The 12,020-nt window shown below is 45.7% G+C and overlaps 1 protein-coding gene across 1 annotated transcript in view; it reads right to left on the reverse strand.

Annotated features, from left to right (window-relative positions):
* Positions 1 to 194, reverse strand: part of EXTL3 (exostosin like glycosyltransferase 3) — a 63,491-nt gene extending 63,297 nt beyond the window's left edge. The window contains exon 1 of the mRNA XM_022594958.3: positions 48 to 194. The gene's annotated coding sequence lies outside the window, so the exon portion shown is untranslated. The remainder of the gene's footprint in view (positions 1 to 47) is intronic.
* Positions 195 to 12,020: the final 11,826 nt, after the last annotated feature.

Genomic DNA, 12,020 nt, shown 5'->3' on the forward strand with positions numbered 1-12,020 from the left:
CTGCCGCCCCGGCTGCTCCGGGCTCCCGCCGCCGCCAGGAGTCCTACCGGCTTCCAGTTCAGGGACGAGCCGCCACCGCCGCCTGCGCGAGACTCGGGCTCCCAACAGCCGCTCTCGCCGCCTGCAGCCCGCCTTCCAGGCCGCGCCGGATCCTCAGCTCCCCCTGCAGGCTGGCAGCCATTTCCGACCAGCGTCGGCGGAACTTGCCGAAGTGCGCCGCGCCGGAAATGGCCGAACCTGGGCGTTCGCGAGCTGGGGGGTGGGGTGGGGGTGGGGGCGCGAGGGGAGCGTGGGGGGCGGGGAGTTGGCGGTGGGCGGGGAAAGGGGCGTGGTTGGGGCAAAGGGGCGGGGCGGGGCGTCCGCAACTTTGCCGACCGCGCCCGAAGGGCCGCCAAGGCCTTGGGCACCGCGAGCGGCCGCGCCGGGGATGGTGGGAGACGCCCGAGTGGAGGAAGCCCGTGCCCGCCCCTCTGGGCCCTCAGACCCGCGTCCTACCAATGCTCCTAACCCTTTCCGAAAAACCTCTACGGGGCTTGCGAAGAGAATGCTCCCGCCGGCTCTGGATCGCGTTCTGACTCCAGAACCTCAGCCGCTTGGAGCAGCCCGGTGAACTTTAGGTCTAAAAATAAAGCCATCCCCACAGAAAAGGCCTTCCTCAGTGAGCTTACCGGTCTCCGGCAATGGTCTGGAGTTGTGAAACACTCTGATTATTTAACAACAAAGAAAAGGCCGGACGGCGTGATGCCTAGGAAAAAAAATCCCGGGGGTTTGCAAAAACAATGGTTTAGTCCAGTCGTGTTGGCGTGATCAACCAAAACTGGGAGGATAAGGCGATGCAGTTTGAAATACTTAAGAGCCAACCCCTGTGAGCGGAAAAGCGCACATATTCCTACTGCCCTAAGAGACGCGTCACTGTCAACTTCCACACTTGCAAAGTCAGGACAAAACTTTTTGTTTAACTGAAATGATGGGAGTGGGTTGAGGAACTCCACCAATGCTGGAAGACACACCTGATTATTAATGTTCACTCAGGAATGCGTTTAAGCCATTATTTAAAATCCGTAAATGCAATATGATGTAAGATCAAATTTGCTTCAACTTTTTTTAAACATGCTTTTAATTTCCAAAGGGCGGGGCTTCTACTCCAGGGTTTTCCAACCAGGGAACCCGACACACACCAGGACACGAAGAAGCTGGGGAGGCAAGGCAGGGGCAAGCTTGAATCCCCGTACTTGGGTGGTCTGTATGTTAGACAAACTGCACGCCCTGAGACCCCTCCACAGCTGCCCTGTCTCATCCACACACCTTTCCTGGTGGAGCCCAGAGGCTGACATGGGACAGTTTGGGCTAAGGCTTCCATTTGCAAAACAAAACTTTTAAAAACCTAGCAACCTGTTCTCCAGAGAACACTCTTCATCTCCCCAAACCCATCCACCCCTCCTTTTTCTGATCCCCCTTTTCTTCTCTCTTTCCTGACATCTCCTTACTCTTCCCTCTCACCACACTCTTACCTCTCCTTTTCCCTTTATTACTAAGGGCAAACTTAAACCTTCAAAGTCGTACCACTGTCATATATGTACAAAAACAACCCCTTTCTGGGCTTCCCTGCTGGTGCAGTAGTTAGGAATTTGCCTGCCAATGCAGGGGACACGGGTTCGAGCCCTGGTCCAGGAAGATCCCACATGCTGCTGAGCAACTAAGCCCGTGTGCCACAAGTACTGAGCCTGCGCTCCAAAGCCCATGAGCCACAACTACTGAGCCCATGTGCCACAACTACTGAAGCCCATGCACCTAGAACCTGTGCTCCACAGCAGAAGCCTGCACACCACAACGAAAAGCAGCCCCCAGCTCACAACTAGAGAAAGCCCGCGTGCAGCAACGAAGACCCAACGCAGCCAAAAATAAAGTAAATAAAATAAATTTATCACACACAAAAAAATTCCTTTCTAACTTTTACCAATTTTGTTGAGAAAAGTTGGAGGCAGGGAAGCAAAAATCAAAATGCTTTAAAAATCAAAAGAAATGAAATGAAAATGGAGAAAACTGTTCTGTTGCCCAAATATCAAGAATAGCCTGGGCTTCCCTGGTGGTGCAGTGCTTGAGAGTCCGCCTGCCGATGCAGGGGACACAGGTTTGCGCCCCGGTCCCCCGGTCCGGGAAGATCCCACGTGCCGCGGAGCGGCTGGGCCCGTGAGCCATGGCCACTGAGCCTGCGCGTCTGGAGCCTGTGCTCCGCAATGGGAAAGGCCACAACAGTGAGGCCCGCGTACCGCAAAAAAAAAAGAATAGCCTAAAGTTGTTCTTTTTTTTTTTTTTCTTCACACTTCATCTTCTTGGCTCTCCTCCAGAGGTCTGTGGCAGCAGGCAGAAGTCTGGCAGTGTGGGAAGAGACGCAACAGAAGCCCAGAAGCCAGGGCTGGTTCATCACCAAGCACTGGTTCATCTCCACGCGGACAAAAGAGGGCCTGCAGATAGCTGCTTCCTGGCGGACTCATCCTAAATGTCTTCTTCTACATCTGAGTGACTTAACATTGCTGCCCCTAACGCCGACTTATTTGATTCCAACAATAGTTCAAGATTTAGGGTGAAAAAGGATACCCAACCAAAATTTGGTCAAACCTTGACATCCCTAGAGCCCTGGGTGCTGCTGAGCACCTGCCTCCTTTGGATCTTGTGAGCCTCTTTTCTCCCACAGTTCATCTCTCTAGCTATGATGTGGGCCACTTTCTTTTCCTCTCCGCATTCTCTTCCTAGCATCATCTAAACCTCGGAGCAGATCCCTCACTGCATCGCCCCCGTCCCTATTTTCCAGCTGCACTGGAGACATCACCGTCCTCATCCTATGAATACCTATTTTATGAATACTAAGCTAAACCCTTTGTTGGCATCGTCTCAGTTAAATCCTTGCAGGGTGATATCAGCTTACTGATAGGGAACTGACATGTCAAGAGGCTAAATAAATAAGGTGCCCAAGGTCACAGAGTGAAGTGCAAAGTACAGATGGAACTCCAAGTCTCCCCAGCTTCAAAGTCGATATTCTTGACCAGAACAATCTGGTTGTCTTACCAGGACCTTAAGCTTAATGTATCCCACACTGAACTCATCTTTATCCCTTCCCCCTATGCTCTCCTCAAATGCCCTTATTTATAATAGTGTGACCATTATCTTTCCTAACATAAAAACTCAAAACCTGGCATTATATTTTTTTTTTGGCTACGCCATGCAGCTTGCAGGATCTTAGTTCCCTCGGCAGTGAAAACACCGAGTCCTAACCACTGGACCAACAGGGAATTCCCCTGGTGTCATCTTTGACATCTCTCTTTACCTGCACGTTAAATCAATTTTCAAGACTTAAAGCCTTGACGTGTAGGATCTCTACAATCTGTCCTCTGCAGTCTCACACCTAGTTCCTGGCTTCAAGTCCTCTCCTGGGCTGTTTGTTGCCTTACTATTTTAAGTTCTGGCTCAGGAAATACAATCACATTCACAGGGGCTCTCCTCAAGAAAGAAAGCCAAAACAACAGGACATACAATGAAGCTCATCTTCGCTGATATGAGACCTTTCAATATTATGACCTTTTACAACATATTGCAGGCTTCTAATAGCAGGAGCCTATGGGTCTTCTCTCTAAAGCATGGTCATAGGGACTCAGCAGTGCCCAGCCTCTTTATTTTTGGTTCCAAATTTTAAGTTCCCAGAAAAGAGACATGACTGGCCTGGCTTGGGTCCCTTTTCCACCCCTCGATCCATCAGCCTTGGTTGAGCAGCGGGTGAACCTTGTCTAAATATAGCAGTTGGAGCCTCTCCTATAAATAGGGCTTGTTGGGCTTCCCTGGTGGCACAGTGGTTGAGAGTCCGCCTGCCGATGCAGGGGACACGGGTTCGTGCCCTGGTCCAGGAGGATCCCACGTGCCGCAGAGTGGCTGGGCCCGTGAGCCATGGCCGCTGGGCCTGTGCGTCCGGAGCCTGTGCTCCGCAATGGGAGAGGCCACAGCGGTGAGAGCCCCGCGTACCGCAAAAAAAAAAAAAATAGGGCTTGTTCCCAGAAAAGGAGTCATACACCATTCATTCATTCATTCATTCCATCAATACGTAGCTGAGCACCTACCAAAATATATGCAAGGTTCTTTCATATATGCAAAATGTCTAGAACATGACCCTGCCCTCATGCCATGAAAGTCACAACATAAAAAGAAATCAGACTTCCCTGGTGGTGCAGTGGTTAAGAATCCGCCTGCCAATGCAGGGGACATGGGTTCAAGCCCTGGTCCGGGAAGATCCCACATGCCATGGAGCAACTAAGCCCGTGCACCTCAACTACTGAGCCTGAACTCTAGAGCCCACAAGCCACAACTACTGAGCCCGCGTACCACAACTACTGAAGCCCGCATGCCTAGAGCCCATGCTCCACAACAAAGAGAAGCCACCGCATCGAGAAGCCCACGCCCTGCAACGAAGAGTAAACTAGACCCCGCTCGCCGCAACTAGAGAAAGCTCGCGCACAGCAACGAAGACCCAACACAGCCAAAAATAAACTAATTATTTTTTTTAAAAAATAAGAAATCACTAGATAAAATCATGACAATATTCACCCTTAAGAGACCATCAATACAATTATATGTAATGGAAGATAATTCACCACACCGTATATAAGCCTCTGGTGGTAAAAGTAATCAGTACTAACACGTACATGTTCAACAAAACCAGTCCATGGCAGCACCACTAGAAACAGACAGAAACAGAATAAAAACTACCCAAATGTCCATCAGCGGTAGACTAGATAAGGTATAGTGTATTCACACAGTGGAATACTTTACAGCAATGAGAATGAATGCTTTGCAAATATACACAACAAAATTGATGAATGTCTCACTGTTTAGCAAAAGAAGACAGACATGAAAAAGTATATAGGGTATGATTCCACTCATAGAAAATATGAAAACAGGCAAAACTAATCTACTCTTAGGAAGTAGTTACTAGAGGGGAACAAAAGGGGCTGCGTGGGCACTGGTCCTGTTTCTTGAGTTGGGTGCAGTTACACAGGTGCGTTCAGTTTGTCCCAATCCATCAGGCTGTACACTTTTCATGTGTCCTTTTCTATATGTATGGTATGCTTCAATTTAAAAAGTTTTTAAAATTAAGTAATTAATGCTTAAGGCAAGGAGCCTTTAATCACCCTTGAACACTGTTGCTATGATTATCCTAGAGATGCCAATTACTGCTGTCCCCGTCTGCCACCTTCTTAGAGACCCTAAACCCATCAGCCTTTGGAGAGAGCCGTCACTCCTACTGCACAGCCTCCTCCCCTCCAGCCCCAGCTGACTGGACTTGCTCTCACCTGGACACTTGGGAGCCGGACACTTTGAAGCTGAGTCAGGTGATAGAGAGTGCTTCATCTAAGAAATTGCACAGATTTGAGGCAAAGAATTTCTGGACATATGCACAGTGATAAGCAAAGAAAGTTGATCTGCAGAAAAGAGAGCCAATACACAGAAGGAAGCAAACAAACCTGTGGGAGATGGAGGGACACGCCCCAGAGGCTGCTTACTCTCCAGCTCTGGTACGCATGTGCCCCACCTGCCACTGGGTATCCATCAGATTGCTCACGTAACCATACTAGCACAAAAAAGAAAACCTTACTTATTTAAATTAGTGTGAATAGGTTTGTTTGTGGCACGTATTATCTCATTTAGTCCCTATGACAACCCTACACGGTAAGTACCATTACGATTCCCATTCCTCGGATGAGAAGACAGAAGCCCAGAGAGGACATGTAACTTGTGCAAATCACACACCCGGTAGGTGATGCTGCCAGGATTTGGACCCAAGTAGTCTGATCCCAGAGCCTGAAATCTTAACAACTTGACTACACTGCAGTGCAAGGGAAATGCTGAAAATGGCAACGTGAATTGCATGTTGCGTTAATGGATTTAACTAAGGCATCTGATTCTGTTAAATGGAGAAATGATAAAAAAAAAAAGATTTAAAAACTGGCTGTCTGAAGAAGTTGGTAAGTACTTCTTTCACAAGGGAATTACAGTTTGAGTTGTAGATGCCAGAGAAACATAAAACGCATATAATGCGACAAATTATACTAAGTAAGACTGTGTTCTTATACCAGGAAATTGTTTATTTAAAAAATTTCAGCAAAACGCTTAGCGGGTCCCCACTGATTACCTATTTTCCCCAAAATGTTAATACCCAGGAGAAGGGAGTTTTCATGCTATGGAAGGAGAAATTGATGATAAAAGTTACTGCAAGTCTCAGGGAGGGTGGTGCCAGTTGTCACGTTCCATGATGATGGCCAGGCCCACAGTCCACTTAGCAAAGCTTCTAGCTCAATCACAACCAAGCCATTGGTGACCCCCAGCAACCTTCAAAAGGTATGATTCAGGAATTATCAGTGAGTTTAAGTCAGATAAGAACTTGTTCTCTCCGTAATGCTTTGATTTTAAAAGAAAGTGCTGACAACCACTACTCAAGATCTTTCTATATATGACTGAGCAATTTTGTGGCTTATATTTAGAAAAATGCATGAAAATTTCTAGATTAGAGTTCCAAGGTTACTCTTCTCTTTGGTCCATCAATGCCAAAAAAGACAAAAGGTCATCTTCTGAGGCTCCACGGATAGCACTCGTTAGCCTGCTAAATGGCTCAGTCTGAAAGTCCTTGCTTTGAAGTTAAAAAGAGGCTGTTTTGTCATCTGGCAAAAGGTGGGACAGTTTGGGTGGTTTGCGATAATTTGTAGTAAGAACTCTGAGTTAACCTGAGGTCCAAAACAAAGCACGTATTACCGTCAAAAAGAGGATTTAACTTGTTTCCTCACTACCTTGCACGTGGCTGTGAAAAATAAGTTTTGCTAATAGGAACCTACTGTAGAGCACAGGGAACTCTATTCAATACTCTATAATGGCCTATATGGGAAAAGAATCTAACGAAAGAGTGGATATATGTATACGTATAACTGATTCACTTTGCTGTACATCTGAAACTAATACAACATTGTAAATCAGCTGTACTCCGATAAAACATTTTTTTAAGAAAAGAAAAATAAGTTTTATACTAGTTTCACATCAGGAAGCTTAGCCTGAGGCAAACCTGTTGTCTACACAAGACATGTAATCTATAATGACCAATTAACATTCTAAAAGTTATTGTCCCTCAAATATAATGTATCTGTCTCTAAGTTCCCTTCTTCCCTCAAAAGCCTTCTCCCCTGTGTATTTTTATTCTCTGCTCACCATGTCAGCACAGCTTTGCCGACGCAGTCACATTGGACGATCAGTAGATATCAAAATGCCATCAAAATTTCCTAAGCCTGCTCTTGGAAGTTCCAAATAGTGATGCAAATGTTCCCAAAGGCAAATATCCAGGCACCTAACATTTGCCCTAAATTAGGCCAGTGAGTAGTAAAAATGTGCCCAGTTAGGTACAACATGCCACAACATGGCATGAATGACTAGCTGAAGACCTTAATGCAGTGAGAGCTATAACCAGAAAAAAGACAAGTCAGGCCAAGCACTAGATGGCTGAGTTCCAATGTCACATTTGTAGGTAGCTCCATGACTCCAAAACTGTCCTAATACCAAAAGTTACTCATAGATTCAAAAAACCAACTGCTCACTATTTTCACTTAAAAATGCTTCCTGTAGGGCTTCCCTGGTGGCACAGTGGTTGGGAGTCCGCCTGCCAATGAGGGGACACGGGTTCGTGCCCCGGTCTGGGAGGATCCCACATGCCGCGGAGCGGCTGCGCCCGTGGGCCATGGACGCTGGGCCTGCGCGTCCGGAGCCTGTGCTCCTCAATGGGAGAGGCCACAGCAGTGAGAGGCCTGCGTACCGCAAAAAAAAAAAAAAATGCTTCCTGTAAACAAGGCATTCCAACTGAAAATTAGCCAAGTGTCTCAGAGGTACTTAAAGAACGTCAATTAACATCTTAGTTAACCAATTTGGCTGGAAAATCAAAATTGAAAGAGCAATTTCCAAATGTAATCTTGCTCAAAACTTTTAAAATATGTAACTTTTTAATAACATATGGGTTTAGGTATTCTTTTTAAGTAGTTTCTGCCAACCAGATTTTCAAAAGAAAAATGTGGAGATTTTAAACCAATTCATAAGGTTTGCAACAAGATTTTATTAAAGAGAAATACTATTTTCCCAAATATTCCTAAACATGAATTCTCAACCTAAATAGTGAGAGCATGTTGCTAGTGGTCCCAGTCAATCCCAGAACAAAATAATCATTGACCCCTTCCTCAACCCAAGCCTTCAGAAGCCTTGCAAGGACTATGCCACAGGTCAAAAATGGAACCAAATGAAATTGTGACCACATTTCTACAAATACATCAATTCTGTGGTCCAAAACGAACAACCAAAGCTCAACTCTAATGGATAATGTCGGATTATTTCACCCTCTTGTTACAAAGGGACACACATCATTACGTTGTGTAGGTTATGATGAAAAGCATAACTGTAAGGTGAAGAGGTGATTATTTAGTAAAAGGATGGCTGATGTAAATAATCCAAAAATATTTTAACCATATGTGAAAAATGCTAAGTATGAAAATCCTTTAAAAGTTCAAATACTACATGCATTTGTATTATTTTTATGTACATTTAACTATGTTTCAATGATGCTCAATATTTCCTTATATTTCTTATTTAATTAGCTTAAACAATAAGCATGTAAATGTTAGTAGGCACATAAATTAATAGCAAAAAAATCACAAAAACTGATAAATTAAATATTTGCCAACTCTACGGCTTCCTTCCAGCTCATGAGCCCAATTTTGTAAAACTGCTATCTTTATGTATCAACCATTTCCATTTCTCCCTTTTTCACTTACTTTGAATGGACTATTATGTGTTTCTACATGATTCTCATAGTCATCTCTAAAGACATTCCATGTCTGTCTCAGTGGTTCCTGAATGACAGTTGTTTTTTTTTTTTTTTTTTGCGGTACGCGGGCCTCTCACTGCTGTGGCCTCTCTCGTTGCGGAGCACAGGCTCCGGACGCGCAGGCTCAGCGGCCATGGCTCACGGGCCCAGCCGCTCCGCGGCATGTGGGATCTTCCCGGACTGGGGCACGAACCCGCGTCCCCTGCATCGGCAGGTGGACTCTCAACCACTGCGCCACCAGGAAAGCCCCTGAATGACAGTTTTTAGAGCAAGATCAAATGAAGTTTTCATCAGTCTACAGTTAAACGAGAAAAGCCAAGGCAAGTTAGTGAGTTTTTAATAAAGCTAAATTTATTCAATTGAAAAGATTGTCCTTTGCGATTATGTCCTTTCCCTTTTCTTGTGCTAACATGTGTTTTTATGAAATGATGATAATGGTAAATGGCAGTTTTTTCTTTATCTTCCTTATATGACGAAACATACCTATTTTGCTCCCTACCACTATCAGTTATTTTTTACTAGTCCGTTAAATCCAAAAGTCAACTAACTACCAGTCTGTCTAAATATCCCCCTTCGTGGCATTTTAAAGTAGAAGCCCACACAGACACACTCAAAAAAAATGTTTGTGGGGGCTTCCCTGGTGGCGCAGTGGTTGGGAGTCTGCCTGCCGATGCAGGGGACACGGGTTCATGCACCAGTCCGGGAAGATCCCACGTGCCGTGGAGCGGCTGGGCCCGTGAGCCATGGCCGCTGAGCCTGCGCGTCCGGAGCCTGTGCTCCACAACGGGAGAGGCCACAACAGTGAGAGGCCCCTGTACCAAAAAAAAAAAAAAAAAGTTTGTGGAAAGACTCCTGTGTTGGCAGGCCTCCAAAACGTCCCCAATGATCCCTGCCCCTGGTATTCACACCCTTGTGGTCCCCTCCCACTCTATACCAGGGATGGTGTGTGTGACTAAGAGAACACAGGAAAAGTGATGACGTGTCGCTCCTGAGATTAAGTTATACAAGGCTTTTCAGCTTTCACCATGGTTTCTCTCTTTCTTCCATCCCTCACTCTGGAAGAAGCCAACTGCCATGTCATGACCAACACTACAGAGAGGTCCTTGTGATAGGGAACTGAGGCTTCCTGCCCAAAGCCAGGTGAGTAAAATTGGGAGCAGACCACCCCAGCTCCAGTCAAGCCTCTGGAGGACTGCAGCCTAATGGAAGACCCTGAGCCAGAACGGCCCAGCTAAGCTGCTGCTGAATTCCTGACCTACAGACATTGAGATATAATAGTTGTGTTTTAAATGACAAAGCGTGAGGTAATGTGTGGAACAATAAATAACTAATGCAACTCCTTTATCCTTTTTCAGCTACAAGATGAACAGCTCTCTAGCCCCAACACAGTGCCAAAACTGCTTAACATGTATCCATGCCTACATTGGGAGAGAGAGGATGAGTGAGGTCTTGTGATCTCCATTACTCTGGCTTTAGTTTGCTTACATCGACTTTTTCCTTCTCCGTGGCTTTTTCTACTTTTCTCATATTGACCTAAGTACTCAGTAAACGGAAGAATCCATCTCTAGCAAGGGAATCAATTCTACAAGTCTGTAGGCTTAGTTAAAGGAATCATCCTATGTAAATATGGTATTTTATAATATTTTAGAAACCTGGTAAATTTCTATTGACAGAATCCCTCACCTTGGCTGTCAGATCTTTACAAGCCCATCGTTATCGCAACAGATGAGCATGTCTCGTATTCACAGAGAAAGCAGAAACAACAGACATGATCTCTTTTAAATTCCGTCTTCCCACTTTTAAACCTATCTATAAATATTGGGGTGAAAAATTATTATTTTATCAGCTGATGTCAGAGCTCCTCTTAGCGATAGAAAATGCCTTATTGAGGAAACTACCTTGATATGAATGCCTGAAGTTTTTTTTTTTTGTTTGTTCTTTTGCGGTACACGGGCCTCTCACTGTTGTGGCCTCTCCCGTTGCAGAGCAACAGGCTCCGGACAGGCAGGCCCTGCGGCCATGGCTCACGGGCCCAGCCGCTCCGAGGCATGTGGGATCTTCCCGGACCGGGACACGAACCCGTGTCCCCTGCATTGGTAGGCGGACTCTCAACCACTGCGCCACCAGGGAAGCCCAATGCTTGGCGTATGAAAGAAGAAAGCTAGACTTACAATAAAACTGAAGAAAAGAGAGAGCTAAACAGAGCTTCACATTAAAAAAAAGAAAGAAAAAAAAAAAAAGACCAAGGAGATGAGGACTGAAAGAGAGCAAAAAGGAGAGGAAATGGGAGGGGGATAAGGAGAAATGGGGCTCAAACAACAACGTGGGAGGTAAAAGCTTGGGTAGAGATCTCCAGGGACAGCAGAGCTGAAAGTAGGTTTAAAATAGAAATATCTATTATTGGACTTTACATTGTTTGTGTTGCTAAGGACATATAATCCCCTACGCCTTCAGTAATATCTGACACATGCACAAATGCCTTAGGTGAGTGATTTGGAGAGAAATCCAGGAAAAAAAGATCGGGGGCGGGTCTGAGTTCTACAACTGGGTCAGCGTGGAACCAAGGAATAAGAACAAGGGAATTGAGTTACAAGTGAGATGAAGAATTTAGTGGAAGCAGAAACGCAAAAGCCAAAGGAACCATAAAATCAGCTCCCAGGAATTAACAGAAATCTTGGAGCAGGCACTGAACTCCCCAATGGATGTGGGATGGGGACAAGCTGATTTCAACACTTAAATCTCAAAAGAGAATGCTACTTTAGCTGACATCTGTGTACATATTCACGGATTCTCCTCTCATCTGTTCTGGCTTCTGACAAAGAAGTCCCAAAGTGGCACTACTTTTTTTTTTTTTAATTATTTAATTATTTATTTATTTTTGGCTGCGTTGGGTCTTCGTTGCTGCATGCGGGCTTTTTCCAGTTGCGGTGAGCGGGGGCTACTCTTTGTTGCGGTGCACAGGCTTCTCATTGCGGTGGCTTCTCTTGTTGTGGATCATGGGCTCTAGGCACGCGGGCTTCAGTAGTTGCAGCAGGCGGGCTCAGTAGTTGTGGCTAGCGGGCTCTAGAGAGCAGGCTCAGTAGCTGTGGCTCACGGGCTTAGTTGCTCCGCGGCATGCAGG

Source organism: Delphinapterus leucas, chromosome 6, assembly GCF_059928025.1.
Source record: "Delphinapterus leucas isolate spDelLeu-1000000601 "Yukka" chromosome 6, BTC_Dleu_Yukka2, whole genome shotgun sequence".
Lineage (NCBI taxonomy): Eukaryota > Metazoa > Chordata > Mammalia > Artiodactyla > Monodontidae > Delphinapterus > Delphinapterus leucas.